Raw genomic sequence first — 7,442 nt, 5'->3', positions numbered from 1 at the left:
ACAAAAAATTATTATAAATAAATAAAAATTAAATAGTATGAAGTTGACTGACACCCCATATCTCCTCATTGGACGCGCCTTTAGAGAGAAATTCATTTTTAAGGATTACAGACTAATGAAGGAGTTTTTAATTTTTGATTTGAATTATTTCGTTGTAAAGTAGTAATTTATAGCATTCTATAAATATATTTATCATGTCAGTGAGGCAAATATTTGCTGAGTTTCGGTTCAGTTTTTGTGAAGTGTTCCTGCTCATGATCAAGACCACCCTGTTTGTTTACTTTATTTTACAATAGCAAAATGTTTTATTGATAATGTGAGTGCACACAAATAAAATTATTTGCAGCTTCGAATGATGTATATACTCTTATTATTTTAATTTTCCACTCTTATTAAGAAAAAAAAATGCAAGTGATCTAGCTAGTGCTTCCATGTCCTTCAAAGCACGCTTCAGCTTCTACTTTAGCACAAAAGATTTGATACGTCTCACACATTTATCTTACATTTTTTAATTTATATTGTGAAATGCATTAAGTTTTTTATGTCTCAAATTGTGTATATTTGAGAAGGCTAAACTGATCAAACATATGCTCACTGTCTGGCGCTGGGCGCTTGGTATTTAAAAAATAATTTTGAATTTAACAAACATAAAATGTTCCAATCATGTTTCTAAATTAACTTAATAAAGAAATGAAACAAAATATAACCACTTTGACATTAAAACCCCAAAACGGAACTTTTTAAATGGCTGCAGCTGTGTAAAAGGGAAGAGAGAGAGAGAGAGAGAGAGAGAGAGAGAGAGAGAGAGAGAGAGAAAAACACGGTTTGGTTTGGACTCAGGTGGAAAATTCTGATAAGCTGTCGGACAAAGGCCGGCCCGTGCAGGGCTCTATATTCGTTCCCTTGTTTCAATTAAAATGTCTCCCGATCTGCCCGGGCCCATATGTCAAGTCAAGTCAATATTATTTGTATAGAGCTTTTAACAATGAAATTGTGTCAAAGCAGCTTTACATCAGCTTGATATAAAGCTAGGTGGCTTTATATCAGCTTTACAGTATTTAGACTGGGAAATAGTTTGTCGAAATAGTGTCATTCTCCTCTGGCCAGACAAAATCAGCAGTTTAAATCTAGGCTAAAGCAGAATCAGATTGTGCAAAGGACTCATCTGGTTCCTGTGGTCTTGTCCTGATGGCCATCTTGGAGACAGGTTCTTCGCTGGGGATCAGTCTCTGGGGCTCATCTAGGTGTCCTGGATGTAGAGGTCCCACCATCTGATCTGGATACAGTCTGGATCTGGGTGGCTTTTTGTTCCAGAGTCTGGGCGCTATAGGAAAACGATCTCCCGCCCACAGTTGATTTTGATATTCTAGGTATTACCAAATGACCAGAGTTTTGAGATCGCAGCGGACGTGAAGGACTATAATGCGATAAGAGCTCACTCAAATACTGAGGTGCCAAACCATTCAGGGCTTTATAGGTAATTAGCAAGATCTTAAAATGTATACAATGTTTAATAGGGAGCCAGTGCAGCGTTGACAGAACCGGGCTAATGTGGTCATACTTCCTGGTTCTAGTAAGAACTCTAGCTGCTGCATTTTGAACCAGCTGGAGTTTGTTTATTAAATGTGCAGAGCAACCACCCAATAAAGCATTACAATAATCTAGCCTCAAGGTCATGAATGCATGAATTAATGCTTCTGCATTTGACATTGAGAGCATAGGCTGTAATTTACAGTAGATATATGCGTGAAAAGTAAGGTGCAAAGTACTGGGCCTTGAGGTACTCCATACTGCACGTGTGATTGGTATGATACCTCTTCATTTACTGCCACAAATTGATGGCAGTCAGATAAGTACGATTTGAACCATGCCAGTGCACTTCCTCTAATGCCAACATAATTTTCTAGTCTATTTAAAAGAATGTTGTGGTCGATAGTGTCAAACACGGCACTAAGATCCAGTAGCACTAATAGAGAGATATAAACACGATCAGATGATAAAAGCAGGTCGTTTGTAACTCTAATGAGAGCAGTCTCAGTACTATGATATGGTCTAAAACCTGACTGGAAATCATTTTTCTCTAAGAAGGAACATAGTTGTGATGATACTACCTTTTCTAATATCTTTGACAGAAAAGGGAGATTCGAGATCAGTCTGTAATTAATTAATTCTTTGGGGTCAAGTTGTGTTTTTTTAATGAGAGGCTTAATAACAGCCAGTTTGAAGGTTTTTGGGACATATCCTAATGACAATGAGAGTTAATATTCAGAAGAGGATCTATTACTTCTGGAAGCACCTCTTTTAGGAGCTTAGATGGAACAGGGTCTAAAATACAGGTTGTTGGTTTAGATTTAACAAGTTTATACAATTCTTAATATCCAATAGAAGAGAATGAGTGGAATTGTTCCTCAGGGGATCTATAGTGCATCTGATGCAATACTGTGGCTGACAGCTGCACGGTTACAATTTTATCTCTAATAGTTTTGATCTCGGAAGTAAGGTAGTTCATAAAGTCATTACTACTGTGCTGCTGGGTAATGTCTGCACCTACTGATGTTATATTTTTTGTTAATTTAGCTGTATTAAATAAATACTTTTTTCTTCTAAAAGAGATGTAAAGTAAGCAGATCTAGCAGTTTTTAATGCTTTTCTGTAGCTCTAATTTAGTTTTTCTCCAGCTGCGCTCCATTTTCCGGGCGGCTCTCTTCAGGGGCCGAGTCTGCTCATTATACCACAGTGTTGGACTCTTTTCCTTAATCTTCCTTAAGGCCCCATCCACACGAAGACGCGTTTTGCTGTATACGCATACATTTTTTAGCGTATAGGCGTTTCGTCCACACGAATCCGGCATTTTCGAAGAGTGAAACCGATAATTTTTGATGATTTGAAAACGCCGTTTTCACGTTTCGTGTGGACGGCGAATCCGTATATTTTCTGAAAGGATGACGTCATCAGCCCACGTCTCGCCCCTAATCAGACACCGCTACGTCACATAATAGCGACAACAACAACAACAATGGCTGTGTCCAAATTCAGGGTCTGCATCCTTCGGAGTACTCATTTGAAGGATGTTACGTCACAGCGCCGCGACGAAGGCTGTCCAAATTCGTAGGATCCTTCAAATGCGGCCCACAAATACGTCCTCCTTTTCCCGAATTGGAAGGATGGGTGTGGTGGATCCTTTCCCGTCCTACCTATCCCATAATTCTTTTCGGCAGAGCGTAATGGCGGACGAAGCGAGCGGTAGCGGAGTGGGAGAGGAGTTTCTCTGACAAAACAATCTAAAGTTTATGCTTCGGCTCAATGAATTTGTAGGAGAAATTAGTAGAATACTTAAAAACAAATAAAAATAGGCTATAATGGCTTACCTGGATGTGACTGTCTTGTAGTCTGATATAAAAAACTCTCCGACAACGAGCACAGAAAGTATTTAATTGCTTTATTTCTTCCAAAAGAATTAAAATGAGGAGAATAACTCTTTGTTTGTCCATTTTCCCGCTTCTTGCTTGGTGCTGTCACGGTTGCTAGGCGACAGGATATGAGCAACGGGTAAGGGAGGCAACTGAAAGAAGGGTAGGCTGTCCAAATTCACAAACACCGACTTCCGGGTTTTGCGGACGTCGGAGGATCCCTCCTCCTTCAACCGGGTAGGAAGGATCCTAAGGAGGATGCAGACCATGAATTTGGACACAGCCGATGTCAGACTACGTGCCTGTGTTCGTGCTGCAGAACCCACTGAGCTCATTAACTTTATTAAAGCAAAATCTTCTGCTTTGTGTGTTAGTTTGTATTCAGCGCGCAAAGGTTTACGCACATGGTCCAAGTCTTCTTCTCTGTTTTTTTGTGTATCTCTGTGGCAGAATTACAGCGCCACATATTGGCATGTGTACTACATCGTTTTCAGTCGGTTTCAGTGATTCCGTGTGTACGCAGATATTTCCTGAGACAACTCCGTGTTTACGGAATAAAAGATCGGATAGGGAGAAATCTGGCTTCGTGTGGACGTAGCCTACATCTCAATAATCATATTTTTGAGGGACATGGAAAAGTCTTCCATAAGTCTCATTTTAATTTTAATTTTCCAAAGAAGAAAAAAAAAAAGAAATACGTGTTTGGGACAACATAAACATCTAGATCAGCGTACTTGATAACGTCAGTCAGCTCCTGGCTACTGCAATCTTCCTCACTGTATTTACAGGCGAAATATATCAAACACCACTGCCTCTTTTTTTCATTTTCATTTAAACATATTAATAGAACAATAGAATAAAGACCAAAGATTACCTGTTAGATTTACCCAAAATGGATTATATCTTATGTTTATCCACTACAGAGACATCAGAGCCAGCGGCAAATATCAGAAGGACTAGCCGAGGTTATGCTCCTCTCTTCTGGATACATTTGATTACTAGATAATAATAGGCTATTATAATGACTTCATCTCCTGGAAACAGTATCACATAGTCTGATGTGAGCTAATGTATTCACACATTATATAGTCAGCTGTGTTAATTACAATTCTTACCACCATCAAAAGTAAAAACTCAAAATGACATATCCCAGAATATTATGTTTATAGATTATAATTATTAAATTTATGTGTTTATATTTGAAGTTGTTGTAAATAATCATGAACATAACATACAATTGTGACTATGGTGTATAACTTGCACCATATGCACTTGTCATTAATCTCCAAGAGAAAGTGAATGATTTTTTTTTATTATTATTATACAGTACAGAGATTACATTAATGACATACAACTTTGTATGCAATACACAATTTGTATCAAGGATATATTCAATAACGCCTATCAACACTACGGTACACCAAGAGGCTCAAACAGCGCTAAAAATGTGTGAATCTGCTGTAGTGCGCCATCCATCTTTTCTTCAGTTGTTGTCAACACTATAGGAAAATCATGTTAACAGTAGTGTAAATTTCAAGTCAAAATATCTTTGTTGTTATCGCTCCAAGGTTCTGTCTTTTGAGATATTTTGTGTTCTAAACTGCTAAAGAATCTGTCTCTTTTTTATTGACAAGAAGTGCATTTATTAAGTCGCAAGCACATAAAACAGATGACGTTTCAGATGCATGGTCCAGTTTCACTTCGGCGTCAGGTGCGAGTCAAATGAGCGCAGAAACTGTACTGTGCGCATGCGCATAGCCTGTATCACTTCATATCAAATCGCAAAAGAAATTACGAGCATGCAATGTCGTGATCAGGTAAGTCATGAAGTTACCGAAAAGGCGATTAAAGCTGCCATAAAACTGTGCATGCATGTAATATGTTATGAGTTACATTAAGGTTTTCAAAACTGTTCTGAAGCAGCCCAGCACTGTCTCCCTCATCTAACACACTCTATTAAACTCGTCAGCTCATTAGAAGAGACTGAAATGGGCCAGAAAAGGTGACGAGAGCTGAGAGAAAATATGCGTGTAAGATCCGCGTTACGTTTCGCAGCAACAGCTCTTAAGAAATAGAAGCCAAGACAACCTAATAACCAGCTGCTGTGATGTCTGTTCATCAAGAACAAAAGAAAAAAAAGAGGAAATAGTAGCTCCACAGAAACTGTTATCATTTACATGTAGAGCGTCTCATACTCCATCTCTGCATGTTATTGTGAGTTTGGGTTTATTATAACCCTCATCTGGGAACGCAACGTGCGCCATTTCATCGGATTTGTGATGTAAATCATTTATAAATCTACACAAACACAGGAGAATACATTGCGATTTCAAAATAAAAGCTCAAACGCTCACTCTGAGTTTACACGGTTTGATGTCCACATATTCATGTAAATACAGCGGCTGTAGCATTTCTGTCCTAAAGGAATGGACAAATATTAAACATTAGGGGCCGGTTTCCCGTACGGGGATTAAGCCTAGTCGTAGACTAAATGTCATTTTAAACCTGGATTTATTGAAGTAGCTTTCTCACACATGGATTACAATAGTCTCAGACTTGCACTAGTCTTGACTTAAACAATTGGATTTCTAGAAGTAGGATTAGACCTAATCCAGATCTAAATTAAATCTTAAATTAAACCTGGTCAGAAGCAGGTTTAACCTCAGATGAAAAACTGCTTGCCTCAAGGCTCACGTCCACAGTAGCAAAAAATGGATTACCTTGACTATTTCAATGACAATCAGAGACCACCACCAAGACCAGAAAGAAGGTTGCTAAAAGACAGGAGCAACCCACTAAATGATTTTGATGATTTACATTTTCTTGACCGTTTCCGTAAAGGAAAATGCAACAGAAATAATTGGTTTGCTGCAGCACAAGCTTTCAGGTGACTTAGTCAGAGGCACCCCTATTTCTCCTTCCTTACAAATATTAATTACCTTAAGGTTTTTGGCATGTGGAACCTTCCATCGGGAAACTGGGGATTTGTGTGGTGTAGGTGAATCAACAGTGTGCAAAATAGTACACAAAGTCTGCAATGCTATATGTGAACTGAAAAAGGATTTCATCAAGTTCCCAAATGCTGCTGAACAGGCCACCTACAAGGTAGATTTCTATGAATATGGGAACTTCCCTCGAGTCATTGGTTGTATCGATGGCTGCCACATTCCCATCAAGTGTCCCTCTACAGCAGATGCTGAGGAATTCAGAAATCGTAAAAACTGGTTTTCAATAAATGTACAAGGAGTGTGCACTCCCACTATGCAGTTCTCCAATATTGTTGCACGCTGGAAAGGTTCAACTCATGACTCAAGGATTTTCCACAACTCCTCTTTATATACTCAGTTTGAAGCAAGACAACACTCTGGAATTCTACTTGGTGACAGTGGGTATGCACAGACAAACTTCTTGTTCACCCCTTATCTCCATCCAGTCAGACCAGAGCAACAGCGCTATAACCAAGCTCACATTCTCACCAGAGGGCTAATAGAGCGCATGTTTGGTGTATGGAAGAATTGTTTCCAGTGTCTCCGAAATACACTGCGTTTTGAACCTAGGAGGTGCTGCATTGTTATTATTGCAACAGCAGTGCTTCATCATTTTCTTAAACAGTGTGGCTGCCCAGACCCTGATATTGAAGATGATGATGACCAACATGTCCCCATCCCTGAGCTAGCCAATGACAGAAATGGACTTGCTTACAGAGATGCTTTTGCTTTGCAGCACTTCTCTTAAATGTGCCTTGAGTGATACATAAATGATTGGCATAGACAGGTAAAAAATTTCAGGGCATTTTTTTTATTTAACTGAGGTTTGGTTCCAAAGACAATTGACACTGCTGCTGCTTCATCTCGCTCTCTTTCATAGACAACTCAAGATGAAGAATTTTCATTTTGACTTCATGTTCTTCTTTTAAATATTTTAATTTACATTCATGGAACTCTATGGCAAGTTTCTCATGAATGGTCATCCTTTTCCCTATTGACCTGCTGCCTGGATTAGAGACTGCTGGATGCTGACTAATGTTACCGC

General features: G+C 38.9%; 1 pseudogene across 1 annotated transcript; it reads left to right on the top strand.

Moving 5' to 3' along the window:
* The first annotated feature begins 6,121 nt into the window (after positions 1 to 6,121).
* Positions 6,122 to 7,145, top strand: LOC306873791 (putative nuclease HARBI1; annotated as a pseudogene). The gene has a single exon. The product of its transcript is annotated as a putative nuclease HARBI1 (transcript).
* The last annotated feature ends 297 nt before the right edge of the window (positions 7,146 to 7,442 follow it).

The sequence above is a fragment of the Barbus barbus genome, assembly GCF_936440315.1.
Source record: "Barbus barbus genome assembly, chromosome: 8".
NCBI classification, from domain to species: Eukaryota; Metazoa; Chordata; class Actinopteri; order Cypriniformes; family Cyprinidae; genus Barbus; species Barbus barbus.
Note: the sequence above shows the minus strand (reverse complement) of the source record. Positions and strands in the feature narration are given on the sequence as shown.